General features: G+C 50.6%; 45 non-coding genes across 45 annotated transcripts; all 45 read right to left on the reverse strand.

The window, feature by feature from the left end:
* Positions 1-189: 189 nt before the first annotated feature.
* trnar-acg (transfer RNA arginine (anticodon ACG)) lies at positions 190-262 on the reverse strand. The gene has a single exon. It is a non-coding gene; the product is annotated as a tRNA-Arg (tRNA).
* Positions 263-1,110: 848 nt separating this feature from the next.
* trnar-acg (transfer RNA arginine (anticodon ACG)) lies at positions 1,111-1,183 on the reverse strand. Its single transcript has one exon. It is a non-coding gene; the product is annotated as a tRNA-Arg (tRNA).
* An 857-nt stretch (positions 1,184-2,040) lies between these two features.
* trnar-acg (transfer RNA arginine (anticodon ACG)) lies at positions 2,041-2,113 on the reverse strand. Its single transcript has one exon. It is a non-coding gene; the product is annotated as a tRNA-Arg (tRNA).
* An 857-nt stretch (positions 2,114-2,970) lies between these two features.
* trnar-acg (transfer RNA arginine (anticodon ACG)) lies at positions 2,971-3,043 on the reverse strand. Its single transcript has one exon. It is a non-coding gene; the product is annotated as a tRNA-Arg (tRNA).
* An 857-nt stretch (positions 3,044-3,900) lies between these two features.
* Positions 3,901-3,973, reverse strand: trnar-acg (transfer RNA arginine (anticodon ACG)). Its single transcript has one exon. It is a non-coding gene; the product is annotated as a tRNA-Arg (tRNA).
* Positions 3,974-4,809: 836 nt separating this feature from the next.
* trnar-acg (transfer RNA arginine (anticodon ACG)) lies at positions 4,810-4,882 on the reverse strand. The gene has a single exon. It is a non-coding gene; the product is annotated as a tRNA-Arg (tRNA).
* Positions 4,883-5,117: 235 nt separating this feature from the next.
* trnah-gug (transfer RNA histidin (anticodon GUG)) lies at positions 5,118-5,189 on the reverse strand. The gene has a single exon. It is a non-coding gene; the product is annotated as a tRNA-His (tRNA).
* A 529-nt stretch (positions 5,190-5,718) lies between these two features.
* trnar-acg (transfer RNA arginine (anticodon ACG)) lies at positions 5,719-5,791 on the reverse strand. The gene has a single exon. It is a non-coding gene; the product is annotated as a tRNA-Arg (tRNA).
* Positions 5,792-6,026: 235 nt separating this feature from the next.
* Positions 6,027-6,098, reverse strand: trnah-gug (transfer RNA histidin (anticodon GUG)). The gene has a single exon. It is a non-coding gene; the product is annotated as a tRNA-His (tRNA).
* Positions 6,099-6,627: 529 nt separating this feature from the next.
* Positions 6,628-6,700, reverse strand: trnar-acg (transfer RNA arginine (anticodon ACG)). Its single transcript has one exon. It is a non-coding gene; the product is annotated as a tRNA-Arg (tRNA).
* A 235-nt stretch (positions 6,701-6,935) lies between these two features.
* On the reverse strand, positions 6,936-7,007 carry trnah-gug (transfer RNA histidin (anticodon GUG)). Its single transcript has one exon. It is a non-coding gene; the product is annotated as a tRNA-His (tRNA).
* A 529-nt stretch (positions 7,008-7,536) lies between these two features.
* trnar-acg (transfer RNA arginine (anticodon ACG)) lies at positions 7,537-7,609 on the reverse strand. Its single transcript has one exon. It is a non-coding gene; the product is annotated as a tRNA-Arg (tRNA).
* Positions 7,610-8,455: 846 nt separating this feature from the next.
* On the reverse strand, positions 8,456-8,528 carry trnar-acg (transfer RNA arginine (anticodon ACG)). Its single transcript has one exon. It is a non-coding gene; the product is annotated as a tRNA-Arg (tRNA).
* Positions 8,529-8,763: 235 nt separating this feature from the next.
* Positions 8,764-8,835, reverse strand: trnah-gug (transfer RNA histidin (anticodon GUG)). Its single transcript has one exon. It is a non-coding gene; the product is annotated as a tRNA-His (tRNA).
* A 550-nt stretch (positions 8,836-9,385) lies between these two features.
* Positions 9,386-9,458, reverse strand: trnar-acg (transfer RNA arginine (anticodon ACG)). The gene has a single exon. It is a non-coding gene; the product is annotated as a tRNA-Arg (tRNA).
* A 235-nt stretch (positions 9,459-9,693) lies between these two features.
* trnah-gug (transfer RNA histidin (anticodon GUG)) lies at positions 9,694-9,765 on the reverse strand. The gene has a single exon. It is a non-coding gene; the product is annotated as a tRNA-His (tRNA).
* Positions 9,766-10,294: 529 nt separating this feature from the next.
* trnar-acg (transfer RNA arginine (anticodon ACG)) lies at positions 10,295-10,367 on the reverse strand. The gene has a single exon. It is a non-coding gene; the product is annotated as a tRNA-Arg (tRNA).
* A 235-nt stretch (positions 10,368-10,602) lies between these two features.
* Positions 10,603-10,674, reverse strand: trnah-gug (transfer RNA histidin (anticodon GUG)). The gene has a single exon. It is a non-coding gene; the product is annotated as a tRNA-His (tRNA).
* Positions 10,675-11,203: 529 nt separating this feature from the next.
* On the reverse strand, positions 11,204-11,276 carry trnar-acg (transfer RNA arginine (anticodon ACG)). Its single transcript has one exon. It is a non-coding gene; the product is annotated as a tRNA-Arg (tRNA).
* Positions 11,277-11,511: 235 nt separating this feature from the next.
* Positions 11,512-11,583, reverse strand: trnah-gug (transfer RNA histidin (anticodon GUG)). The gene has a single exon. It is a non-coding gene; the product is annotated as a tRNA-His (tRNA).
* Positions 11,584-12,112: 529 nt separating this feature from the next.
* Positions 12,113-12,185, reverse strand: trnar-acg (transfer RNA arginine (anticodon ACG)). The gene has a single exon. It is a non-coding gene; the product is annotated as a tRNA-Arg (tRNA).
* Positions 12,186-12,420: 235 nt separating this feature from the next.
* trnah-gug (transfer RNA histidin (anticodon GUG)) lies at positions 12,421-12,492 on the reverse strand. Its single transcript has one exon. It is a non-coding gene; the product is annotated as a tRNA-His (tRNA).
* A 529-nt stretch (positions 12,493-13,021) lies between these two features.
* On the reverse strand, positions 13,022-13,094 carry trnar-acg (transfer RNA arginine (anticodon ACG)). The gene has a single exon. It is a non-coding gene; the product is annotated as a tRNA-Arg (tRNA).
* A 235-nt stretch (positions 13,095-13,329) lies between these two features.
* On the reverse strand, positions 13,330-13,401 carry trnah-gug (transfer RNA histidin (anticodon GUG)). The gene has a single exon. It is a non-coding gene; the product is annotated as a tRNA-His (tRNA).
* Positions 13,402-13,930: 529 nt separating this feature from the next.
* trnar-acg (transfer RNA arginine (anticodon ACG)) lies at positions 13,931-14,003 on the reverse strand. The gene has a single exon. It is a non-coding gene; the product is annotated as a tRNA-Arg (tRNA).
* An 836-nt stretch (positions 14,004-14,839) lies between these two features.
* Positions 14,840-14,912, reverse strand: trnar-acg (transfer RNA arginine (anticodon ACG)). The gene has a single exon. It is a non-coding gene; the product is annotated as a tRNA-Arg (tRNA).
* A 235-nt stretch (positions 14,913-15,147) lies between these two features.
* trnah-gug (transfer RNA histidin (anticodon GUG)) lies at positions 15,148-15,219 on the reverse strand. The gene has a single exon. It is a non-coding gene; the product is annotated as a tRNA-His (tRNA).
* A 550-nt stretch (positions 15,220-15,769) lies between these two features.
* trnar-acg (transfer RNA arginine (anticodon ACG)) lies at positions 15,770-15,842 on the reverse strand. Its single transcript has one exon. It is a non-coding gene; the product is annotated as a tRNA-Arg (tRNA).
* An 844-nt stretch (positions 15,843-16,686) lies between these two features.
* On the reverse strand, positions 16,687-16,759 carry trnar-acg (transfer RNA arginine (anticodon ACG)). The gene has a single exon. It is a non-coding gene; the product is annotated as a tRNA-Arg (tRNA).
* Positions 16,760-17,595: 836 nt separating this feature from the next.
* On the reverse strand, positions 17,596-17,668 carry trnar-acg (transfer RNA arginine (anticodon ACG)). The gene has a single exon. It is a non-coding gene; the product is annotated as a tRNA-Arg (tRNA).
* Positions 17,669-17,903: 235 nt separating this feature from the next.
* Positions 17,904-17,975, reverse strand: trnah-gug (transfer RNA histidin (anticodon GUG)). The gene has a single exon. It is a non-coding gene; the product is annotated as a tRNA-His (tRNA).
* A 529-nt stretch (positions 17,976-18,504) lies between these two features.
* Positions 18,505-18,577, reverse strand: trnar-acg (transfer RNA arginine (anticodon ACG)). The gene has a single exon. It is a non-coding gene; the product is annotated as a tRNA-Arg (tRNA).
* Positions 18,578-18,812: 235 nt separating this feature from the next.
* trnah-gug (transfer RNA histidin (anticodon GUG)) lies at positions 18,813-18,884 on the reverse strand. The gene has a single exon. It is a non-coding gene; the product is annotated as a tRNA-His (tRNA).
* Positions 18,885-19,413: 529 nt separating this feature from the next.
* trnar-acg (transfer RNA arginine (anticodon ACG)) lies at positions 19,414-19,486 on the reverse strand. The gene has a single exon. It is a non-coding gene; the product is annotated as a tRNA-Arg (tRNA).
* Positions 19,487-19,721: 235 nt separating this feature from the next.
* trnah-gug (transfer RNA histidin (anticodon GUG)) lies at positions 19,722-19,793 on the reverse strand. The gene has a single exon. It is a non-coding gene; the product is annotated as a tRNA-His (tRNA).
* Positions 19,794-20,343: 550 nt separating this feature from the next.
* trnar-acg (transfer RNA arginine (anticodon ACG)) lies at positions 20,344-20,416 on the reverse strand. The gene has a single exon. It is a non-coding gene; the product is annotated as a tRNA-Arg (tRNA).
* An 844-nt stretch (positions 20,417-21,260) lies between these two features.
* Positions 21,261-21,333, reverse strand: trnar-acg (transfer RNA arginine (anticodon ACG)). The gene has a single exon. It is a non-coding gene; the product is annotated as a tRNA-Arg (tRNA).
* Positions 21,334-22,169: 836 nt separating this feature from the next.
* Positions 22,170-22,242, reverse strand: trnar-acg (transfer RNA arginine (anticodon ACG)). The gene has a single exon. It is a non-coding gene; the product is annotated as a tRNA-Arg (tRNA).
* Positions 22,243-22,477: 235 nt separating this feature from the next.
* On the reverse strand, positions 22,478-22,549 carry trnah-gug (transfer RNA histidin (anticodon GUG)). The gene has a single exon. It is a non-coding gene; the product is annotated as a tRNA-His (tRNA).
* A 529-nt stretch (positions 22,550-23,078) lies between these two features.
* trnar-acg (transfer RNA arginine (anticodon ACG)) lies at positions 23,079-23,151 on the reverse strand. Its single transcript has one exon. It is a non-coding gene; the product is annotated as a tRNA-Arg (tRNA).
* A 235-nt stretch (positions 23,152-23,386) lies between these two features.
* Positions 23,387-23,458, reverse strand: trnah-gug (transfer RNA histidin (anticodon GUG)). The gene has a single exon. It is a non-coding gene; the product is annotated as a tRNA-His (tRNA).
* Positions 23,459-24,008: 550 nt separating this feature from the next.
* On the reverse strand, positions 24,009-24,081 carry trnar-acg (transfer RNA arginine (anticodon ACG)). Its single transcript has one exon. It is a non-coding gene; the product is annotated as a tRNA-Arg (tRNA).
* Positions 24,082-24,316: 235 nt separating this feature from the next.
* On the reverse strand, positions 24,317-24,388 carry trnah-gug (transfer RNA histidin (anticodon GUG)). The gene has a single exon. It is a non-coding gene; the product is annotated as a tRNA-His (tRNA).
* Positions 24,389-24,938: 550 nt separating this feature from the next.
* On the reverse strand, positions 24,939-25,011 carry trnar-acg (transfer RNA arginine (anticodon ACG)). The gene has a single exon. It is a non-coding gene; the product is annotated as a tRNA-Arg (tRNA).
* Positions 25,012-25,246: 235 nt separating this feature from the next.
* Positions 25,247-25,318, reverse strand: trnah-gug (transfer RNA histidin (anticodon GUG)). The gene has a single exon. It is a non-coding gene; the product is annotated as a tRNA-His (tRNA).
* Between the last annotated feature and the right edge of the window lie 310 nt (positions 25,319-25,628).

Genomic DNA, 25,628 nt, shown 5'->3' on the forward strand with positions numbered 1-25,628 from the left:
CTCTTTCGATACCTGCTGCAGCAAAACGTTCATTCGGGCGCTTCCTTCTGGGTATCTGCGCAACGGTGCGGAATCAAAGTAGGAGCTTTGGCCAAAACGTCATAAGGCCTGTTGTTTTACTTTGGCGCGCTACGCTCAACAGACATCTTTCCCTCATCGCCCAAATACAGAATTGGTTAAATGGATGCTCGAGCCAGCCAGGAGTCAAACCTGGAATCTTCTGATCCGTAGTCAGACGCGTTATCCATTGCGCCACTGGCCCGATGTGTATGCTGCATGCCATGTCACCGACCCACGACACTCGCTTGGAGCGAAAGAAGTGACGGGGAAACGGCAGACAGTGGTCTTCCTCTTTCACAGGTTTACTAACCGAGACTACATATATCTAAAGGCTCTTTTTAAACAGACACGAGGGGGAGAAGCTATGCGCATGGCACTGGTCGCGCGTAGCGTACAGGCACGGCGCGCAACGTCCCTTGTCTGCACAACGAAAAATGTGCCGTGACCCGGATTCGAACCGGGTTGCTGCGACCACAACGCAGAGTACTAACCACTATACGATCACGGCTCGCCGCTTGTCGCAGGACACACGAGAGGTGGTGGCCACGGGTGTTGTGACCTGTGCTGTGCCACACGAATGAGCTACACACATAAGTTGCCAGCCTCTCTCCCTTTGTCGAAGCTGTCCTAATTTGCAAACAAGGCATTTTCCACCTTGTTTTCTTTGGCACATTTCAAGGGGCGTCCATTTTTGATGTGTTTATGACAAGATTGTTGAGCATTTTACAAGAACGGTGCGGAAGCACATGCATTTTCTCTCGTTTGCGTCAAATCCTTGTAGGGTTACGCCACAGCCAGCTTTTTCTTCTCTTTTTTTCTTCTTTTCCAAACCGGTGAAGAAAAGCATTCCCTTTTCCAAGGCTCTTTCGATACCTGCTGCAGCAAAACGTTCATTCGGGCGCTTCCTTCTGGGTATCTGCGCAACGGTGTGGAATCAAAGTAGGAGCTCTGGCGAAAACGTCATAAGGCCTGTTGTTTCACGATGGCGCGCTACGCTCAACAGACATCTTTCCCTCATCGCCCAAATACAGAATTGGTTAAATGGATGCTCGAGCCAGCCAGGAGTCGAACCTGGAATCTTCTGATCCGTAGTCAGACGCGTTATCCATTGCGCCACTGGCCCGATGTGTATGCTGCATGCCATGTCACCGACCCACGACACTCGCTTGGAGCGAAAGAAGTGACGGGGAAACGGCAGACAGTGGTCTTCCTCTTTCACAGGTTTACTAACCGAGACTACATATATCTAAAGGCTCTTTTTAAACAGACACGAGGGGGAGTAGCTATGCGCATGGCACTGGTCGCGTGTAGCGTACAGGCACGGCGCGCAACGTCCCTTGTCTGCACAACGAAAAATGTGCCCTGACCCGGATTCGAACCGGGGTTGCTGCGACCACAACGCAGAGTACTAACCACTATACGATCACGGCTCGCCGCTTGTCGCAGGACACACGAGAGGTGGTGGCCACGGGTGTTGTGACCTGTGCTGTGCCACACGAATGAGCTACACACATAAGTTGCCAGCCTCTCTCCCTTTGTCGAAGCTGTCCTAATTTGCAAACAAGGCATTTTCCACCTTGTTTTCTTTGGCACATTTCAAGGGGCGTCCATTTTTGATGTGTTTATGACAAGATTGTTGAGCATTTTACAAGAACGGTGCGGAAGCACATGCATTTTCTCTCGTTTGCGTCAAATCCTTGTAGGGTTACGCCACAGCCAGCTTTTTCTTCTCTTTTTTTCTTCTTTTCCAAACCGGTGAAGAAAAGCATTCCCTTTTCCAAGGCTCTTTCGATACCTGCTGCAGCAAAACGTTCATTCGGGCGCTTCCTTCTGGGTATCTGCGCAACGGTGCGGAATCAAAGTAGGAGCTTTGGTGAAAACGTCATAATGCCTGTTGTTTTACTTTGGCGCGCTACGCTCAACTGCTTGACAGACATCTTTCCCTCATCGCCCAAATACAGAATTGGTTAAATGGATGCTCGAGCCAGCCAGGAGTCGAACCTGGAATCTTCTGATCCGTAGTCAGACGCGTTATCCATTGCGCCACTGGCCCGAGGTGTATGCTGCATGCCATGTCACCGACCCACGACACTCGCTTGGAGCGAAAGAAGTGACGGGGAAACGGCAGACAGTGGTCTTCCTCTTTCACAGGTTTACTAACCGAGACTACATATATCTAAAGGCTCTTTTTAAACAGACACGAGGGGGAGTAGCTATGCGCAAGGCACTGGTCGCGTGTAGCGTACAGGCACGGCGCGCAACGTCCCTTGTCTGCACAACGAAAAATGTGCCCTGACCCGGATTCGAACCGGGGTTGCTGCGACCACAACGCAGAGTACTAACCACTATACGATCACGGCTCGCCGCTTGTCGCAGGACACACGAGAGGTGGTGGCCACGGGTGTTGTGACCTGTGCTGTGCCACACGAATGAGCTACACACATAAGTTGCCAGCCTCTCTCCCTTTGTCGAAGCTGTCCTAATTTGCAAACAAGGCATTTTCCACCTTGTTTTCTTTGGCACATTTCAAGGGGCGTCCATTTTTGATGTGTTTATGACAAGATTGTTGAGCATTTTACAAGAACGGTGCGGAAGCACATGCATTTTCTCTCGTTTGCGTCAAATCCTTGTAGGGTTACGCCACAGCCAGCTTTTTCTTCTCTTTTTTTCTTCTTTTCCAAACCGGTGAAGAAAAGCATTCCCTTTTCCAAGGCTCTTTCGATACCTGCTGCAGCAAAACGTTCATTCGGGCGCTTCCTTCTGGGTATCTGCGCAACGGTGCGGAATCAAAGTAGGAGCTTTGGTGAAAACGTCATAATGCCTGTTGTTTTACTTTGGCGCGCTACGCTCAACTGCTTGACAGACATCTTTCCCTCATCGCCCAAATACAGAATTGGTTAAATGGATGCTCGAGCCAGCCAGGAGTCGAACCTGGAATCTTCTGATCCGTAGTCAGACGCGTTATCCATTGCGCCACTGGCCCGATGTGTATGCTGCATGCCATGTCACCGACCCACGACACTCGCTTGGAGCGAAAGAAGTGACGGGGAAACGGCAGACAGTGGTCTTCCTCTTTCACAGGTTTACTAACCGAGACTACATATATCTAAAGGCTCTTTTTAAACAGACACGAGGGGGAGTAGCTATGCGCAAGGCACTGGTCGCGTGTAGCGTACAGGCACGGCGCGCAACGTCCCTTGTCTGCACAACGAAAAATGTGCCCTGACCCGGATTCGAACCGGGGTTGCTGCGACCACAACGCAGAGTACTAACCACTATACGATCACGGCTCGCCGCTTGTCGCAGGACACACGAGAGGTGGTGGCCACGGGTGTTGTGACCTGTGCTGTGCCACACGAATGAGCTACACACATAAGTTGCCAGCCTCTCTCCCTTTGTCGAAGCTGTCCTAATTTGCAAACAAGGCATTTTCCACCTTGTTTTCTTTGGCACATTTCAAGGGGCGTCCATTTTTGATGTGTTTATGACAAGATTGTTGAGCATTTTACAAGAACGGTGCGGAAGCACATGCATTTTCTCTCGTTTGCGTCAAATCCTTGTAGGGTTACGCCACAGCCAGCTTTTTCTTCTCTTTTTTTCTTCTTTTCCAAACCGGTGAAGAAAAGCATTTCCTTTTCCAAGGCTCTTTCGATACCTGCTGCAGCAAAACGTTCATTCGGGCGCTTCCTTCTGGGTATCTGCGCAACGGTGCGGAATCAAAGTAGGAGCTTTGGTGAAAACGTCATAATGCCTGTTGTTTTACTTTGGCGCGCTACGCTCAACTGCTTGACAGACATCTTTCCCTCATCGCCCAAATACAGAATTGGTTAAATGGATGCTCGAGCCAGCCAGGAGTCGAACCTGGAATCTTCTGATCCGTAGTCAGACGCGTTATCCATTGCGCCACTGGCCCGATGTGTATGCTGCATGCCATGTCACCGACCCACGACACTCGCTTGGAGCGAAAGAAGTGACGGGGAAACGGCAGACAGTGGTCTTCCTCTTTCACAGGTTTACTAACCGAGACTACATATATCTAAAGGCTCTTTTTAAACAGACACGAGGGGGAGTAGCTATGCGCAAGGCACTGGTCGCGTGTAGCGTACAGGCACGGCGCGCAACGTCCCTTGTCTGCACAACGAAAAATGTGCCCTGACCCGGATTCGAACCGGGGTTGCTGCGACCACAACGCAGAGTACTAACCACTATACGATCACGGCTCGCCGCTTGTCGCAGGACACACGAGAGGTGGTGGCCACGGGTGTTGTGACCTGTGCTGTGCCACACGAATGAGCTACACACATAAGTTGCCAGCCTCTCTCCCTTTGTCGAAGCTGTCCTAATTTGCAAACAAGGCATTTTCCACCTTGTTTTCTTTGGCACATTTCAAGGGGCGTCCATTTTTGATGTGTTTATGACAAGATTGTTGAGCATTTTACAAGAACGGTGCGGAAGCACATGCATTTTCTCTCGTTTGCGTCAAATCCTTGTAAGGTTACGCCACAGCCAGCTTTTTCTTCTTTTCCAAACCGGTGAAGAAAAGCATTCCCTTTTCCAAGGCTCTTTCGACACCTGCTGCAGCAAAACGTTCATTCGGGCGCTTCCTTCTGGGTATCTGCGCAACGGTGCGGAATCAAAGTAGGAGCTCTGGCGAAAACGTCATAAGGCCTGTTGTTTCACGATGGCGCGCTACGCTCAACAGACATCTTTCCCTCATCGCCCAAATACAGAATTGGTTAAATGGATGCTCGAGCCAGCCAGGAGTCGAACCTGGAATCTTCTGATCCGTAGTCAGACGCGTTATCCATTGCGCCACTGGCCCGAGGTGTATGCTGCATGCAATGTCACCGACCCAAGACACTCGCTTGGAGCGAAAGAAGTGACAGGGAAACGGCAGACAGTGGTCTTCCTCTTTCACAGGTTTACTAACCGAGACTACATATATCTAAAGGCTCTTTTTAAACAGACACGAGGGGGAGAAGCTATGCGCATGGCACTGGTCGCGTGTAGCGTACAGGCACGGCGCGCAACGTCCCTTGTCTGCACAACGAAAAATGTGCCGTGACCCGGATTCGAACCGGGGTTGCTGCGACCACAACGCAGAGTACTAACCACTATACGATCACGGCTCGCCGCTTGTCGCAGGACACACGAGAGGTGGTGGCCACGGGTGTTGTGACCTGTGCTGTGCCACACGAATGAGCTACACACATAAGTTGCCAGCCTCTCTCCCTTTGTCGAAGCTGTCCTAATTTGCAAACAAGGCATTTTCCACCTTGTTTTCTTTGGCACATTTCAAGGGGCGTCCATTTTTGATGTGTTTATGACAAGATTGTTGAGCATTTTACAAGAACGGTGCGGAAGCACATGCATTTTCTCTCGTTTGCGTCAAATCCTTGTAAGGTTACGCCACAGCCAGCTTTTTCTTCTTTTCCAAACCGGTGAAGAAAAGCATTCCCTTTTCCAAGGCTCTTTCGATACCTGCTGCAGCAAAACGTTCATTCGGGCGCTTCCTTCTGGGTATCTGCGCAACGGTGCGGAATCAAAGTAGGAGCTCTGGCGAAAACGTCATAAGGCCTGTTGTTTCACGATGGCGCGCTACGCTCAACAGACATCTTTCCCTCATCGCCCAAATACAGAATTGGTTAAATGGATGCTCGAGCCAGCCAGGAGTCGAACCTGGAATCTTCTGATCCGTAGTCAGACGCGTTATCCATTGCGCCACTGGCCCGAGGTGTATGCTGCATGCAATGTCACCGACCCAAGACACTCGCTTGGAGCGAAAGAAGTGACAGGGAAACGGCAGACAGTGGTCTTCCTCTTTCACAGGTTTACTAACCGAGACTACATATATCTAAAGGCTCTTTTTAAACAGACACGAGGGGGAGTAGCTATGCGCATGGCACTGGTCGCGTGTAGCGTACAGGCACGGCGCGCAACGTCCCTTGTCTGCACAACGAAAAATGTGCCGTGACCCGGATTCGAACCGGGGTTGCTGCGACCACAACACAGAGTACTAACCACTATACGATCACGGCTCGCCGCTTGTCGCAGGACACACGAGAGGTGGTGGCCACGGGTGTTGTGACCTGTGCTGTGCCACACGAATGAGCTACACACATAAGTTGCCAGCCTCTCTCCCTTTGTCGAAGCTGTCCTAATTTGCAAACAAGGCATTTTCCACCTTGTTTTCTTTGGCACATTTCAAGGGGCGTCCATTTTTGATGTGTTTATGACAAGATTGTTGAGCATTTTACAAGAACGGTGCGGAAGCACATGCATTTTCTCTCGTTTGCGTCAAATCCTTGTAAGGTTACGCCACAGCCAGCTTTTTCTTCTTTTCCAAACCGGTGAAGAAAAGCATTCCCTTTTCCAAGGCTCTTTCGATACCTGCTGCAGCAAAACGTTCATTCGGGCGCTTCCTTCTGGGTATCTGCGCAACGGTGCGGAATCAAAGTAGGAGCTCTGGCGAAAACGTCATAAGGCCTGTTGTTTAACGATGGCGCGCTACGCTCAACAGACATCTTTCCCTCATCGCCCAAATACAGAATTGGTTAAATGGATGCTCGAGCCAGCCAGGAGTCGAACCTGGAATCTTCTGATCCGTAGTCAGACGCGTTATCCATTGCGCCACTGGCCCGAGGTGTATGCTGCATGCAATGTCACCGACCCAAGACACTCGCTTGGAGCGAAAGAAGTGACAGGGAAACGGCAGACAGTGGTCTTCCTCTTTCACAGGTTTACTAACCGAGACTACATATATCTAAAGGCTCTTTTTAAACAGACACGAGGGGGAGAAGCTATGCGCATGGCACTGGTCGCGTGTAGCGTACAGGCACGGCGCGCAACGTCCCTTGTCTGCACAACGAAAAATGTGCCGTGACCCGGATTCGAACCGGGGTTGCTGCGACCACAACGCAGAGTACTAACCACTATACGATCACGGCTCGCCGCTTGTCGCAGGACACACGAGAGGTGGTGGCCACGGGTGTTGTGACCTGTGCTGTGCCACACGAATGAGCTACACACATAAGTTGCCAGCCTCTCTCCCTTTGTCGAAGCTGTCCTAATTTGCAAACAAGGCATTTTCCACCTTGTTTTCTTTGGCACATTTCAAGGGGCGTCCATTTTTGATGTGTTTATGACAAGATTGTTGAGCATTTTACAAGAACGGTGCGGAAGCACATGCATTTTCTCTCGTTTGCGTCAAATCCTTGTAAGGTTACGCCACAGCCAGCTTTTTCTTCTTTTCCAAACCGGTGAAGAAAAGCATTCCCTTTTCCAAGGCTCTTTCGATACCTGCTGCAGCAAAACGTTCATTCGGGCGCTTCCTTCTGGGTATCTGCGCAACGGTGCGGAATCAAAGTAGGAGCTCTGGCGAAAACGTCATAAGGCCTGTTGTTTCACGATGGCGCGCTACGCTCAACAGACATCTTTCCCTCATCGCCCAAATACAGAATTGGTTAAATGGATGCTCGAGCCAGCCAGGAGTCGAACCTGGAATCTTCTGATCCGTAGTCAGACGCGTTATCCATTGCGCCACTGGCCCGAGGTGTATGCTGCATGCAATGTCACCGACCCAAGACACTCGCTTGGAGCGAAAGAAGTGACAGGGAAACGGCAGACAGTGGTCTTCCTCTTTCACAGGTTTACTAACCGAGACTACATATATCTAAAGGCTCTTTTTAAACAGACACGAGGGGGAGTAGCTATGCGCATGGCACTGGTCGCGTGTAGCGTACAGGCACGGCGCGCAACGTCCCTTGTCTGCACAACGAAAAATGTGCCGTGACCCGGAGTTGCTGCAACCACAACGCAGAGTACTAACCACTATACGATCACGGCTCACCGCTTGTCGCAGGACACACGAGAGGTGGTGGCCACGGGTGTTGTGACCTGTGCTGTGCCACACGAATGAGCTACACACATAAGTTGCCAGCCTCTCTCCCTTTGTCGAAGCTGTCCTAATTTGCAAACAAGGCATTTTCCACCTTGTTTTCTTTGGCACATTTCAAGGGGCGTCCATTTTTGATGTGTTTATGACAAGATTGTTGAGCATTTTACAAGAACGGTGCGGAAGCACATGCATTTTCTCTCGTTTGCGTCAAATCCTTGTAGGGTTACGCCACAGCCAGCTTTTTCTTCTCTTTTTTTCTTCTTTTCCAAACCGGTGAAGAAAAGCATTCCCTTTTCCAAGGCTCTTTCGATACCTGCTGCAGCAAAACGTTCATTCGGGCGCTTCCTTCTGGGTATCCGCGCAACGGTGCGGAATCAAAGTAGGAGCTTTGGTGAAAACGTCATAACGCCTGTTGTTTTACTTTGGCGCGCTACGCTCAACTGCTTGACAGACATCTTTCCCTCATCGCCCAAATACAGAATTGGTTAAATGGATGCTCGAGCCAGCCAGGAGTCGAACCTGGAAGCTTCTGATCCGTAGTCAGACGCGTTATCCATTGCGCCACTGGCCCGATGTGTATGCTGCATGCCATGTCACCGACCCACGACACTCGCTTGGAGCGAAAGAAGTGACGGGGAAACGGCAGACAGTGGTCTTCCTCTTTCACAGGTTTACTAACCGAGACTACATATATCTAAAGGCTCTTTTTAAACAGACACGAGGGGGAGTAGCTATGCGCATGGCACTGGTCGCGTGTAGCGTACAGGCACGGCGCGCAACGTCCCTTGTCTGCACAACGAAAAATGTGCCGTGACCCGGATTCGAACCGGGGTTGCTGCGACCACAACGCAGAGTACTAACCACTATACGATCACGGCTCGCCGCTTGTCGCAGGACACACGAGAGGTGGTGGCCACGGGTGTTGTGACCTGTGCTGTGCCACACGAATGAGCTACACACATAAGTTGCCAGCCTCTCTCCCTTTGTTGAAGCTGTCCTAATTTGCAAACAAGGCATTTTCCACCTTGTTTCCTTTGGCACATTTCAAGGGGCGTCCATTTTTGATGTGTTTATGACAAGATTGTTGAGCATTTTACAAGAACGGTGCGGAAGCACATGCATTTTCTCTCGTTTGCGTCAAATCCTTGTAGGGTTACGCCACAGCCAGCTTTTTCTTCTCTTTTTTTCTTCTTTTCCAAACCGGTGAAGAAAAGCATTCCCTTTTCCAAGGCTCTTTCGATACCTGCTGCAGCAAAACGTTCATTCGGGCGCTTCCTTCTGGGTATCTGCGCAACGGTGCGGAATCAAAGTAGGAGCTTTGGTGAAAACGTCATAACGCCTGTTGTTTTACTTTGGCGCGCTACGCTCAACTGCTTGACAGACATCTTTCCCTCATCGCCCAAATACAGAATTGGTTAAATGGATGCTCGAGCCAGCCAGGAGTCGAACCTGGAATCTTCTGATCCGTAGTCAGACGCGTTATCCATTGCGCCACTGGCCCGATGTGTATGCTGCATGCCATGTCACCGACCCACGACACTCGCTTGGAGCGAAAGAAGTGACGGGGAAACGGCAGACAGTGGTCTTCCTCTTTCACAGGTTTACTAACCGAGACTACATATATCTAAAGGCTCTTTTTAAACAGACACGAGGGGGAGTAGCTATGCGCATGGCACTGGTCGCGTGTAGCGTACAGGCACGGCGCGCAACGTCCCTTGTCTGCACAACGAAAAATGTGCCGTGACCCGGATTCGAACCGGGGTTGCTGCGACCACAACGCAGAGTACTAACCACTATACGATCACGGCTCGCCGCTTGTCGCAGGACACACGAGAGGTGGTGGCCACGGGTGTTGTGACCTGTGCTGTGCCACACGAATGAGCTACACACATAAGTTGCCAGCCTCTCTCCCTTTGTCGAAGCTGTCCTAATTTGCAAACAAGGCATTTTCCACCTTGTTTCCTTTGGCACATTTCAAGGGGCGTCCATTTTTGATGTGTTTATGACAAGATTGTTGAGCATTTTACAAGAACGGTGCGGAAGCACATGCATTTTCTCTCGTTTGCGTCAAATCCTTGTAGGGTTACGCCACAGCCAGCTTTTTCTTCTTTTCCAAACCGGTGAAGAAAAGCATTCCCTTTTCCAAGGCTCTTTCGATACCTGCTGCAGCAAAACGTTCATTCGGGCGCTTCCTTCTGGGTATCTGCGCAACGGTGCGGAATCAAAGTAGGAGCTTTGGCCAAAACGTCATAAGGCCTGTTGTTTTACTTTGGCGCGCTACGCTCAACGGACATCTTTCCCTCATCGCCCAAATTCAGAATTGGTTAAATGGATGCTCGAGCCAGCCAGGAGTCGAACCTGGAATCTTCTGATCCGTAGTCAGACGCGTTATCCATTGCGCCACTGGCCCGATGTGTATGCTGCATGCCATGTCACCGACCCACGACACTCGCTTGGAGCGAAAGAAGTGACGGGGAAACGGCAGACAGTGGTCTTCCTCTTTCACAGGTTTACTAACCGAGACTACATATATCTAAAGGCTCTTTTTAAACAGACACGAGGGGGAGTAGCTATGCGCATGGCACTGGTCGCGTGTAGCGTACAGGCACGGCGCGCAACGTCCCTTGTCTGCACAACGAAAAATGTGCCGTGACCCGGATTCGAACCGGGGTTGCTGCGACCACAACGCAGAGTACTAACCACTATACGATCACGGCTCGCCGCTTGTCGCAGGACACACGAGAGGTGGTGGCCACGGGTGTTGTGACCTGTGCTGTGCCACACGAATGAGCTACACACATAAGTTGCCAGCCTCTCTCCCTTTGTCGAAGCTGTCCTAATTTGCAAACAAGGCATTTTCCACCTTGTTTCCTTTGGCACATTTCAAGGAGCGTCCATTTTTGATGTGTTTATGACAAGATTGTTGAGCATTTTACAAGAACGGTGCGGAAGCACATGCATTTTCTCTCGTTTGCGTCAAATCCTTGTAGGGTTACGCCACAGCCAGCTTTTTCTTCTTTTCCAAACCGGTGAAGAAAAGCATTCCCTTTTCCAAGGCTCTTTCGATACCTGCTGCAGCAAAACGTTCATTCGGGCGCTTCCTTCTGGGTATCTGCGCAACGGTGCGGAATCAAAGTAGGAGCTTTGGCCAAAACGTCATAAGGCCTGTTGTTTTACTTTGGCGCGCTACGCTCAACGGACATCTTTCCCTCATCGCCCAAATTCAGAATTGGTTAAATGGATGCTCGAGCCAGCCAGGAGTCGAACCTGGAATCTTCTGATCCGTAGTCAGACGCGTTATCCATTGCGCCACTGGCCCGATGTGTATGCTGCATGCCATGTCACCGACCCACGACACTCGCTTGGAGCGAAAGAAGTGACGGGGAAACGGCAGACAGTGGTCTTCCTCTTTCACAGGTTTACTAACCGAGACTACATATATCTAAAGGCTCTTTTTAAACAGACACGAGGGGGAGTAGCTATGCGCATGGCACTGGTCGCGTGTAGCGTACAGGCACGGCGCGCAACGTCCCTTGTCTGCACAACGAAAAATGTGCCGTGACCCGGATTCGAACCGGGGTTGCTGCGACCACAACGCAGAGTACTAACCACTATACGATCACGGCTCGCCGCTTGTCGCAGGACACACGAGAGGTGGTGGCCACGGGTGTTGTGACCTGTGCTGTGCCACACGAATGAGCTACACACATAAGTTGCCAGCCTCTCTCCCTTTGTCGAAGCTGTCCTAATTTGCAAACAAGGCATTTTCCACCTTGTTTCCTTTGGCACATTTCAAGGGGCGTCCATTTTTGATGTGTTTATGACAAGATTGTTGAGCATTTTACAAGAACGGTGCGGAAGCACATGCATTTTCTCTCGTTTGCGTCAAATCCTTGTAGGGTTACGCCACAGCCAGCTTTTTCTTCTTTTCCAAACCGGTGAAGAAAAGCATTCCCTTTTCCAAGGCTCTTTCGATACCTGCTGCAGCAAAACGTTCATTCGGGCGCTTCCTTCTGGGTATCTGCGCAACGGTGCGGAATCAAAGTAGGAGCTTTGGCCAAAACGTCATAAGGCCTGTTGTTTTACTTTGGCGCGCTACGCTCAACGGACATCTTTCCCTCATCGCCCAAATTCAGAATTGGTTAAATGGATGCTCGAGCCAGCCAGGAGTCGAACCTGGAATCTTCTGATCCGTAGTCAGACGCGTTATCCATTGCGCCACTGGCCCGATGTGTATGCTGCATGCCATGTCACCGACCCACGACACTCGCTTGGAGCGAAAGAAGTGACGGGGAAACGGCAGACAGTGGTCTTCCTCTTTCACAGGTTTACTAACCGAGACTACATATATCTAAAGGCTCTTTTTAAACAGACACGAGGGGGAGTAGCTATGCGCATGGCACTGGTCGCGTGTAGCGTACAGGCACGGCGCGCAACGTCCCTTGTCTGCACAACGAAAAATGTGCCGTGACCCGGATTCGAACCGGGGTTGCTGCGACCACAACGCAGAGTACTAACCACTATACGATCACGGCTCGCCGCTTGTCGCAGGACACACGAGAGGTGGTGGCCACGGGTGTTGTGACCTGTGCTGTGCCACACGAATGAGCTACACACATAAGTTGCCAGCCTCTCTCCCTTTGTCGAAGCTGTCCTAATTTGCAAACAAGGCATTTTCCACCTTGTTTCCTTTGGCACATTTCAAGGGGCGTCCATTTTTGATGTGTTTATGACAAGATTGTTGAGCATTTTACAAGAACGGTGCGGAAGCACATGCATTTTCTCTCGTTTGCGTCAAATCCTTGTAGGGTTACGCCACAGCCAGCTTTTTCTTCTTTTCCAAACCGGTGAAGAAAAGCATTCCCTTTTCCAAGGCTCTTTCGATACCTGCTGCAGCAAAACGTTCATTCGGGCGCTTCCTTCTGGGTATCTGCGCAACGGTGCGGAATCAAAGTAGGAGCTTTGGCCAAAACGTCATAAGGCCTGTTGTTTTACTTTGGCGCGCTACGCTCAACGGACATCTTTCCCTCATCGCCCAAATTCAGAATTGGTTAAATGGATGCTCGAGCCAGCCAGGAGTCGAACCTGGAATCTTCTGATCCGTAGTCAGACGCGTTATCCATTGCGCCACTGGCCCGATGTGTATGCTGCATGCCATGTCACCGACCCACGACACTCGCTTGGAGCGAAAGAAGTGACGGGGAAACGGCAGACAGTGGTCTTCCTCTTTCACAGGTTTACTAACCGAGACTACATATATCTAAAGGCTCTTTTTAAACAGACACGAGGGGGAGTAGCTATGCGCATGGCACTGGTCGCGTGTAGCGTACAGGCACGGCGCGCAACGTCCCTTGTCTGCACAACGAAAAATGTGCCGTGACCCGGATTCGAACCGGGGTTGCTGCGACCACAACGCAGAGTACTAACCACTATACGATCACGGCTCGCCGCTTGTCGCAGGACACACGAGAGGTGGTGGCCACGGGTGTTGTGACCTGTGCTGTGCCACACGAATGAGCTACACACATAAGTTGCCAGCCTCTCTCCCTTTGTCGAAGCTGTCCTAATTTGCAAACAAGGCATTTTCCACCTTGTTTCCTTTGGCACATTTCAAGGGGCGTCCATTTTTGATGTGTTTATGACAAGATTGTTGAGCATTTTACAAGAACGGTGCGGAAGCACATGCATTTTCTCTCGTTTGCGTCAAATCCTTGTAGGGTTACGCCACAGCCAGCTTTTTCTTCTTTTCCAAACCGGTGAAGAAAAGCATTCCCTTTTCCAAGGCTCTTTCGATACCTGCTGCAGCAAAACGTTCATTCGGGCGCTTCCTTCTGGGTATCTGCGCAACGGTGCGGAATCAAAGTAGGAGCTTTGGCCAAAACGTCATAAGGCCTGTTGTTTTACTTTGGCGCGCTACGCTCAACGGACATCTTTCCCTCATCGCCCAAATTCAGAATTGGTTAAATGGATGCTCGAGCCAGCCAGGAGTCGAACCTGGAATCTTCTGATCCGTAGTCAGACGCGTTATCCATTGCGCCACTGGCCCGATGTGTATGCTGCATGCCATGTCACCGACCCACGACACTCGCTTGGAGCGAAAGAAGTGACGGGGAAACGGCAGACAGTGGTCTTCCTCTTTCACAGGTTTACTAACCGAGACTACATATATCTAAAGGCTCTTTTTAAACAGACACGAGGGGGAGTAGCTATGCGCATGGCACTGGTCGCGTGTAGCGTACAGGCACGGCGCGCAACGTCCCTTGTCTGCACAACGAAAAATGTGCCCTGACCCGGATTCGAACCGGGGTTGCTGCGACCACAACGCAGAGTACTAACCACTATACGATCACGGCTCGCCGCTTGTCGCAGGACACACGAGAGGTGGTGGCCACGGGTGTTGTGACCTGTGCTGTGCCACACGAATGAGCTACACACATAAGTTGCCAGCCTCTCTCCCTTTGTCGAAGCTGTCCTAATTTGCAAACAAGGCATTTTCCACCTTGTTTTCTTTGGCACATTTCAAGGGGCGTCCATTTTTGATGTGTTTATGACAAGATTGTTGAGCATTTTACAAGAACGGTGCGGAAGCACATGCATTTTCTCTCGTTTGCGTCAAATCCTTGTAGGGTTACGCCACAGCCAGCTTTTTCTTCTTTTCCAAACCGGTGAAGAAAAGCATTCCCTTTTCCAAGGCTCTTTCGATACCTGCTGCAGCAAAACGTTCATTCGGGCGCTTCCTTCTGGGTATCTGCGCAACGGTGCGGAATCAAAGTAGGAGCTTTGGCCAAAACGTCATAAGGCCTGTTGTTTTACTTTGGCGCGCTACGCTCAACAGACATCTTTCCCTCATCGCCCAAATACAGAATTGGTTAAATGGATGCTCGAGCCAGCCAGGAGTCAAACCAGGAATCTTCTGATCCGTAGTCAGACGCGTTATCCATTGCGCCACTGGCCCGATGTGTATGCTGCATGCCATGTCACCGACCCACGACACTCGCTTGGAGCGAAAGAAGTGACGGGGAAACGGCAGACAGTGGTCTTCCTCTTTCACAGGTTTACTAACCGAGACTACATATATCTAAAGGCTCTTTTTAAACAGACACGAGGGGGAGTAGCTATGCGCATGGCACTGGTCGCGTGTAGCGTACAGGCACGGCGCGCAACGTCCCTTGTCTGCACAACGAAAAATGTGCCGTGACCCGGATTCGAACCGGGGTTGCTGCGACCACAACGCAGAGTACTAACCACTATACGATCACGGCTCGCCGCTTGTCGCAGGACACACGAGAGGTGGTGGCCACGGGTGTTGTGACCTGTGCTGTGCCACACGAATGAGCTACACACATAAGTTGCCAGCCTCTCTCCCTTTGTCGAAGCTGTCCTAATTTGCAAACAAGGCATTTTCCACCTTGTTTTCTTTGGCACATTTCAAGGGGCGTCCATTTTTGATGTGTTTATGACAAGATTGTTGAGCATTTTACAAGAACGGTGCGGAAGCACATGCATTTTCTCTCGTTTGCGTCAAATCCTTGTAGGGTTACGCCACAGCCAGCTTTTTCTTCTCTTTTTTTCTTCTTTTCCAAACCGGTGAAGAAAAGCATTCCCTTTTCCAAGGCTCTTTCGATACCTGCTGCAGCAAAACGTTCATTCGGGCGCTTCCTTCTGGGTATCTGCGCAACGGTGCGGAATCAAAGTAGGAGCTTTGGTGAAAACGTCATAACGCCTGTTGTTTTACTTTGGCGCGCTACGCTCAACTGCTTGACAGACATCTTTCCCTCATCGCCCAAATACAGAATTGGTTAAATGGATGCTCGAGCCAGCCAGGAGTCGAACCTGGAATCTTCTGATCCGTAGTCAGACGCGTTATCCATTGCGCCACTGGCCCGATGTGTATGCTGCATGCCATGTCACCGACCCACGACACTCGCTTGGAGCGAAAGAAGTGACGGGGAAACGGCAGACAGTGGTCTTCCTCTTTCACAGGTTTACTAACCGAGACTACATATATCTAAAGGCTCTTTTTAAACAGACACGAGGGGGAGTAGCTATGCGCATGGCACTGGTCGCGTGTAGCGTACAGGCACGGCGCGCAACGTCCCTTGTCTGCACAACGAAAAATGTGCCGTGACCCGGATTTGAACCGGGGTTGCTGCGACCACAACGCAGAGTACTAATCACTATACGATCACGGCTCGCCGCTTGTCGCAGGACACACGAGAGGTGGTGGCCACGGGTGTTGTGACCTGTGCTGTGCCACACGAATGAGCTACACACATAAGTTGCCAGCCTCTCTCCCTTTGTCGAAGCTGTCCTAATTTGCAAACAAGGCATTTTCCACCTTGTTTTCTTTGGCACATTTCAAGGGGCGTCCATTTTTGATGTGTTTATGACAAGATTGTTGAGCATTTTACAAGAACGGTGCGGAAGCACATGCATTTTCTCTCGTTTGCGTCAAATCCTTGTAGGGTTACGCCACAGCCAGCTTTTTCTTCTTTTCCAAACCGGTGAAGAAAAGCATTCCCTTTTCCAAGGCTCTTTCGATACCTGCTGCAGCAAAACGTTCATTCGGGCGCTTCCTTCTGGGTATCTGCGCAACGGTGCGGAATCAAAGTAGGAGCTTTGGTGAAAACGTCATAACGCCTGTTGTTTTACTTTGGCGCGCTACGCTCAACTGCTTGACAGACATCTTTCCCTCATCGCCCAAATACAGAATTGGTTAAATGGATGCTCGAGCCAGCCAGGAGTCGAACCTGGAATCTTCTGATCCGTAGTCAGACGCGTTATCCATTGCGCCACTGGCCCGATGTGTATGCTGCATGCCATGTCACCGACCCACGACACTCGCTTGGAGCGAAAGAAGTGACGGGGAAACGGCAGACAGTGGTCTTCCTCTTTCACAGGTTTACTAACCGAGACTACATATATCTAAAGGCTCTTTTTAAACAGACACGAGGGGGAGTAGCTATGCGCATGGCACTGGTCGCGTGTAGCGTACAGGCACGGCGCGCAACGTCCCTTGTCTGCACAACGAAAAATGTGCCGTGACCCGGATTCGAACCGGGGTTGCTGCGACCACAACGCAGAGTACTAATCACTATACGATCACGGCTCGCCGCTTGTCGCAGGACACACGAGAGGTGGTGGCCACGGGTGTTGTGACCTGTGCTGTGCCACACGAATGAGCTACACACATAAGTTGCCAGCCTCTCTCCCTTTGTCGAAGCTGTCCTAATTTGCAAACAAGGCATTTTCCACCTTGTTTTCTTTGGCACATTTCAAGGGGCGTCCATTTTTGATGTGTTTATGACAAGATTGTTGAGCATTTTACAAGAACGGTGCGGAAGCACATGCATTTTCTCTCGTTTGCGTCAAATCCTTGTAGGGTTACGCCACAGCCAGCTTTTTCTTCTTTTCCAAACCGGTGAAGAAAAGCATTCCCTTTTCCAAGGCTCTTTCGATACCTGCTGCAGCAAAACGTTCATTCGGGCGCTTCCTTCTGGGTATCTGCGCAACGGTGCGGAATCAAAGTAGGAGCTTTGGCCAAAACGTCATAAGGCCTGTTGTTTTACTTTGGCGCGCTACGCTCAACAGACATCTTTCCCTCATCGCCCAAATTCAGAATTGGTTAAATGGATGCTCGAGCCAGCCAGGAGTCGAACCAGGAATCTTCTGATCCGTAGTCAGACGCGTTATCCATTGCGCCACTGGCCCGATGTGTATGCTGCATGCCATGTCACCGACCCACGACACTCGCTTGGAGCGAAAGAAGTGACGGGGAAACGGCAGACAGTGGTCTTCCTCTTTCACAGGTTTACTAACCGAGACTACATATATCTAAAGGCTCTTTTTAAACAGACACGAGGGGGAGTAGCTATGCGCATGGCACTGGTCGCGTGTAGCGTACAGGCACGGCGCGCAACGTCCCTTGTCTGCACAACGAAAAATGTGCCGTGACCCGGATTCGAACCGGGGTTGCTGCGACCACAACGCAGAGTACTAACCACTATACGATCACGGCTCGCCGCTTGTCGCAGGACACACGAGAGGTGGTGGCCACGGGTGTTGTGACCTGTGCTGTGCCACACGAATGAGCTACACACATAAGTTGCCAGCCTCTCTCCCTTTGTCGAAGCTGTCCTAATTTGCAAACAAGGCATTTTCCACCTTGTTTTCTTTGGCACATTTCAAGGGGCGTCCATTTTTGATGTGTTTATGACAAGATTGTTGAGCATTTTACAAGAACGGTGCGGAAGCACATGCATTTTCTCTCGTTTGCGTCAAATCCTTGTAGGGTTACGCCACAGCCAGCTTTTTCTTCTTTTCCAAACCGGTGAAGAAAAGCATTCCCTTTTCCAAGGCTCTTTCGATACCTGCTGCAGCAAAACGTTCATTCGGGCGCTTCCTTCTGGGTATCTGCGCAACGGTGCGGAATCAAAGTAGGAGCTTTGGCCAAAACGTCATAAGGCCTGTTGTTTTACTTTGGCGCGCTACGCTCAACAGACATCTTTCCCTCATCGCCCAAATACAGAATTGGTTAAATGGATGCTCGAGCCAGCCAGGAGTCGAACCTGGAATCTTCTGATCCGTAGTCAGACGCGTTATCCATTGCGCCACTGGCCCGATGTGTATGCTGCATGCCATGTCACCGACCCACGACACTCGCTTGGAGCGAAAGAAGTGACGGGGAAACGGCAGACAGTGGTCTTCCTCTTTCACAGGTTTACTAACCGAGACTACATATATCTAAAGGCTCTTTTTAAACAGACACGAGGGGGAGTAGCTATGCGCATGGCACTGGTCGCGTGTAGCATACAGGCACGGCGCGCAACGTCCCTTGTCTGCACAACGAAAAATGTGCCGTGACCCGGATTCGAACCGGGGTTGCTGCGACCACAACGCAGAGTACTAACCACTATACGATCACGGCTCGCCGCTTGTCGCAGGACACACGAGAGGTGGTGGCCACGGGTGTTGTGACCTGTGCTGTGCCACACGAATGAGCTACACACATAAGTTGCCAGCCTCTCTCCCTTTGTCGAAGCTGTCCTAATTTGCAAACAAGGCATTTTCCACCTTGTTTTCTTTGGCACATTTCAAGGGGCGTCCATTTTTGATGTGTTTATGACAAGATTGTTGAGCATTTTACAAGAACGGTGCGGAAGCACATGCATTTTCTCTCGTTTGCGTCAAATCCTTGTAGGGTTACGCCACAGCCAGCTTTTTCTTCTTTTCCAAACCGGTGAAGAAAAGCATTCCCTTTTCCAAGGCTCTTTCGATACCTGCTGCAGCAAAACGTTCATTCGGGCGCTTCCTTCTGGGTATCTGCGCAACGGTGCGGAATCAAAGTAGGAGCTTTGGCCAAAACGTCATAAGGCCTGTTGTTTTACTTTGGCGCGCTACGCTCAACAGACATCTTTCCCTCATCGCCCAAATACAGAATTGGTTAAATGGATGCTCGAGCCAGCCAGGAGTCAAACCAGGAATCTTCTGATCCGTAGTCAGACGCGTTATCCATTGCGCCACTGGCCCGATGTGTATGCTGCATGCCATGTCACCGACCCACGACACTCGCTTGGAGCGAAAGAAGTGACGGGGAAACGGCAGACAGTGGTCTTCCTCTTTCACAGGTTTACTAACCGAGACTACATATATCTAAAGGCTCTTTTTAAACAGACACGAGGGGGAGTAGCTATGCGCATGGCACTGGTCGCGTGTAGCGTACAGGCACGGCGCGCAACGTCCCTTGTCTGCACAACGAAAAATGTGCCGTGACCCGGATTCGAACCGGGGTTGCTGCGACCACAACGCAGAGTACTAACCACTATACGATCACGGCTCGCCGCTTGTCGCAGGACACACGAGAGGTGGTGGCCACGGGTGTTGTGACCTGTGCTGTGCCACACGAATGAGCTACACACATAAGTTGCCAGCCTCTCTCCCTTTGTCGAAGCTGTCCTAATTTGCAAACAAGGCATTTTCCACCTTGTTTTCTTTGGCACATTTCAAGGGGCGTCCATTTTTGATGTGTTTATGACAAGATTGTTGAGCATTTTACAAGAACGGTGCGGAAGCACATGCATTTTCTCTCGTTTGCGTCAAATCCTTGTAGGGTTACGCCACAGCCAGCTTTTTCTTCTCTTTTTTTCTTCTTTTCCAAACCGGTGAAGAAAAGCATTCCCTTTTCCAAGGCTCTTTCGATACCTGCTGCAGCAAAACGTTCATTCGGGCGCTTCCTTCTGGGTATCTGCGCAACGGTGCGGAATCAAAGTAGGAGCTTTGGTGAAAACGTCATAACGCCTGTTGTTTTACTTTGGCGCGCTACGCTCAACTGCTTGACAGACATCTTTCCCTCATCGCCCAAATACAGAATTGGTTAAATGGATGCTCGAGCCAGCCAGGAGTCGAACCTGGAATCTTCTGATCCGTAGTCAGACGCGTTATCCATTGCGCCACTGGCCCGATGTGTATGCTGCATGCCATGTCACCGACCCACGACACTCGCTTGGAGCGAAAGAAGTGACGGGGAAACGGCAGACAGTGGTCTTCCTCTTTCACAGGTTTACTAACCGAGACTACATATATCTAAAGGCTCTTTTTAAACAGACACGAGGGGGAGTAGCTATGCGCATGGCACTGGTCGCGTGTAGCGTACAGGCACGGCGCGCAACGTCCCTTGTCTGCACAACGAAAAATGTGCCGTGACCCGGATTTGAACCGGGGTTGCTGCGACCACAACGCAGAGTACTAATCACTATACGATCACGGCTCGCCGCTTGTCGCAGGACACACGAGAGGTGGTGGCCACGGGTGTTGTGACCTGTGCTGTGCCACACGAATGAGCTACACACATAAGTTGCCAGCCTCTCTCCCTTTGTCGAAGCTGTCCTAATTTGCAAACAAGGCATTTTCCACCTTGTTTTCTTTGGCACATTTCAAGGGGCGTCCATTTTTGATGTGTTTATGACAAGATTGTTGAGCATTTTACAAGAACGGTGCGGAAGCACATGCATTTTCTCTCGTTTGCGTCAAATCCTTGTAGGGTTACGCCACAGCCAGCTTTTTCTTCTTTTCCAAACCGGTGAAGAAAAGCATTCCCTTTTCCAAGGCTCTTTCGATACCTGCTGCAGCAAAACGTTCATTCGGGCGCTTCCTTCTGGGTATCTGCGCAACGGTGCGGAATCAAAGTAGGAGCTTTGGTGAAAACGTCATAACGCCTGTTGTTTTACTTTGGCGCGCTACGCTCAACTGCTTGACAGACATCTTTCCCTCATCGCCCAAATACAGAATTGGTTAAATGGATGCTCGAGCCAGCCAGGAGTCGAACCTGGAATCTTCTGATCCGTAGTCAGACGCGTTATCCATTGCGCCACTGGCCCGATGTGTATGCTGCATGCCATGTCACCGACCCACGACACTCGCTTGGAGCGAAAGAAGTGACGGGGAAACGGCAGACAGTGGTCTTCCTCTTTCACAGGTTTACTAACCGAGACTACATATATCTAAAGGCTCTTTTTAAACAGACACGAGGGGGAGTAGCTATGCGCATGGCACTGGTCGCGTGTAGCGTACAGGCACGGCGCGCAACGTCCCTTGTCTGCACAACGAAAAATGTGCCGTGACCCGGATTCGAACCGGGGTTGCTGCGACCACAACGCAGAGTACTAATCACTATACGATCACGGCTCGCCGCTTGTCGCAGGACACACGAGAGGTGGTGGCCACGGGTGTTGTGACCTGTGCTGTGCCACACGAATGAGCTACACACATAAGTTGCCAGCCTCTCTCCCTTTGTCGAAGCTGTCCTAATTTGCAAACAAGGCATTTTCCACCTTGTTTTCTTTGGCACATTTCAAGGGGCGTCCATTTTTGATGTGTTTATGACAAGATTGTTGAGCATTTTACAAGAACGGTGCGGAAGCACATGCATTTTCTCTCGTTTGCGTCAAATCCTTGTAGGGTTACGCCACAGCCAGCTTTTTCTTCTTTTCCAAACCGGTGAAGAAAAGCATTCCCTTTTCCAAGGCTCTTTCGATACCTGCTGCAGCAAAACGTTCATTCGGGCGCTTCCTTCTGGGTATCTGCGCAACGGTGCGGAATCAAAGTAGGAGCTTTGGCCAAAACGTCATAAGGCCTGTTGTTTTACTTTGGCGCGCTACGCTCAACAGACATCTTTCCCTCATCGCCCAAATTCAGAATTGGTTAAATGGATGCTCGAGCCAGCCAGGAGTCGAACCAGGAATCTTCTGATCCGTAGTCAGACGCGTTATCCATTGCGCCACTGGCCCGATGTGTATGCTGCATGCCATGTCACCGACCCACGACACTCGCTTGGAGCGAAAGAAGTGACGGGGAAACGGCAGACAGTGGTCTTCCTCTTTCACAGGTTTACTAACCGAGACTACATATATCTAAAGGCTCTTTTTAAACAGACACGAGGGGGAGTAGCTATGCGCATGGCACTGGTCGCGTGTAGCGTACAGGCACGGCGCGCAACGTCCCTTGTCTGCACAACGAAAAATGTGCCGTGACCCGGATTCGAACCGGGGTTGCTGCGACCACAACGCAGAGTACTAACCACTATACGATCACGGCTCGCCGCTTGTCGCAGGACACACGAGAGGTGGTGGCCACGGGTGTTGTGACCTGTGCTGTGCCACACGAATGAGCTACACACATAAGTTGCCAGCCTCTCTCCCTTTGTCGAAGCTGTCCTAATTTGCAAACAAGGCATTTTCCACCTTGTTTTCTTTGGCACATTTCAAGGGGCGTCCATTTTTGATGTGTTTATGACAAGATTGTTGAGCATTTTACAAGAACGGTGCGGAAGCACATGCATTTTCTCTCGTTTGCGTCAAATCCTTGTAGGGTTACGCCACAGCCAGCTTTTTCTTCTTTTCCAAACCGGTGAAGAAAAGCATTCCCTTTTCCAAGGCTCTTTCGATACCTGCTGCAGCAAAACGTTCATTCGGGCGCTTCCTTCTGGGTATCTGCGCAACGGTGCGGAATCAAAGTAGGAGCTTTGGCCAAAACGTCATAAGGCCTGTTGTTTTACTTTGGCGCGCTACGCTCAACAGACATCTTTCCCTCATCGCCCAAATACAGAATTGGTTAAATGGATGCTCGAGCCAGCCAGGAGTCGAACCTGGAATCTTCTGATCCGTAGTCAGACGCGTTATCCATTGCGCCACTGGCCCGATGTGTATGCTGCATGCCATGTCACCGACCCACGACACTCGCTTGGAGCGAAAGAAGTGACGGGGAAACGGCAGACAGTGGTCTTCCTCTTTCACAGGTTTACTAACCGAGACTACATATATCTAAAGGCTCTTTTTAAACAGACACGAGGGGGAGTAGCTATGCGCATGGCACTGGTCGCGTGTAGCATACAGGCACGGCGCGCAACGTCCCTTGTCTGCACAACGAAAAATGTGCCGTGACCCGGATTCGAACCGGGGTTGCTGCGACCACAACGCAGAGTACTAACCACTATACGATCACGGCTCGCCGCTTGTCGCAGGACACACGAGAGGTGGTGGCCACGGGTGTTGTGACCTGTGCTGTGCCACACGAATGAGCTACACACATAAGTTGCCAGCCTCTCTCCCTTTGTCGAAGCTGTCCTAATTTGCAAACAAGGCATTTTCCACCTTGTTTTCTTTGGCACATTTCAAGGGGCGTCCATTTTTGATGTGTTTATGACAAGATTGTTGAGCATTTTACAAGAACGGTGCGGAAGCACATGCATTTTCTCTCGTTTGCGTCAAATCCTTGTAGGGTTACGCCACAGCCAGCTTTTTCTTCTCTTTTTTTCTTCTTTTCCAAACCGGTGAAGAAAAGCATTCCCTTTTCCAAGGCTCTTTCGATACCTGCTGCAGCAAAACGTTCATTCGGGCGCTTCCTTCTGGGTATCTGCGCAACGGTGCGGAATCAAAGTAGGAGCTTTGGTGAAAACGTCATAACGCCTGTTGTTTTACTTTGGCGCGCTACGCTCAACTGCTTGACAGACATCTTTCCCTCATCGCCCAAATACAGAATTGGTTAAATGGATGCTCGAGCCAGCCAGGAGTCGAACCTGGAATCTTCTGATCCGTAGTCAGACGCGTTATCCATTGCGCCACTGGCCCGATGTGTATGCTGCATGCCATGTCACCGACCCACGACACTCGCTTGGAGCGAAAGAAGTGACGGGGAAACGGCAGACAGTGGTCTTCCTCTTTCACAGGTTTACTAACCGAGACTACATATATCTAAAGGCTCTTTTTAAACAGACACGAGGGGGAGTAGCTATGCGCATGGCACTGGTCGCGTGTAGCGTACAGGCACGGCGCGCAACGTCCCTTGTCTGCACAACGAAAAATGTGCCGTGACCCGGATTCGAACCGGGGTTGCTGCGACCACAACGCAGAGTACTAACCACTATACGATCACGGCTCGCCGCTTGTCGCAGGACACACGAGAGGTGGTGGCCACGGGTGTTGTGACCTGTGCTGTGCCACACGAATGAGCTACACACATAAGTTGCCAGCCTCTCTCCCTTTGTCGAAGCTGTCCTAATTTGCAAACAAGGCATTTTCCACCTTGTTTTCTTTGGCACATTTCAAGGGGCGTCCATTTTTGATGTGTTTATGACAAGATTGTTGAGCATTTTACAAGAACGGTGCGGAAGCACATGCATTTTCTCTCGTTTGCGTCAAATCCTTGTAGGGTTACGCCACAGCCAGCTTTTTCTTCTCTTTTTTTCTTCTTTTCCAAACCGGTGAAGAAAAGCATTCCCTTTTCCAAGGCTCTTTCGATACCTGCTGCAGCAAAACGTTCATTCGGGCGCTTCCTTCTGGGTATCTGCGCAACGGTGCGGAATCAAAGTAGGAGCTTTGGTGAAAACGTCATAACGCCTGTTGTTTTACTTTGGCGCGCTACGCTCAACTGCTTGACAGACATCTTTCCCTCATCGCCCAAATACAGAATTGGTTAAATGGATGCTCGAGCCAGCCAGGAGTCGAACCTGGAATCTTCTGATCCGTAGTCAGACGCGTTATCCATTGCGCCACTGGCCCGATGTGTATGCTGCATGCCATGTCACCGACCCACGACACTCGCTTGGAGCGAAAGAAGTGACGGGGAAACGGCAGACAGTGGTCTTCCTCTTTCACAGGTTTACTAACCGAGACTACATATATCTAAAGGCTCTTTTTAAACAGACACGAGGGGGAGTAGCTATGCGCATGGCACTGGTCGCGTGTAGCATACAGGCACGGCGCGCAACGTCCCTTGTCTGCACAACGAAAAATGTGCCGTGACCCGGATTCGAACCGGGGTTGCTGCGACCACAACGCAGAGTACTAACCACTATACGATCACGGCTCGCCGCTTGTCGCAGGACACACGAGAGGTGGTGGCCACGGGTGTTGTGACCTGTGCTGTGCCACACGAATGAGCTACACACATAAGTTGCCAGCCTCTCTCCCTTTGTCGAAGCTGTCCTAATTTGCAAACAAGGCATTTTCCACCTTGTTTCCTTTGGCACATTTCAAGGGGCGTCCATTTTTGATGTGTTTATGACAAGATTGTTGAGCATTTTACAAGAACGGTGCGGAAGCACATGCATTTTCTCTCGTTTGCGTCAAATCCTTGTAGGGTTACGCCACAGCCAGCTTTTTCTTCTTTTCCAAAC

Source organism: Hypomesus nipponensis, chromosome 5, assembly GCF_054491055.1.
Source record: "Hypomesus nipponensis isolate SF chromosome 5, ASM5449105v1, whole genome shotgun sequence".
Taxonomy (NCBI): domain Eukaryota; kingdom Metazoa; phylum Chordata; class Actinopteri; order Osmeriformes; family Osmeridae; genus Hypomesus; species Hypomesus nipponensis.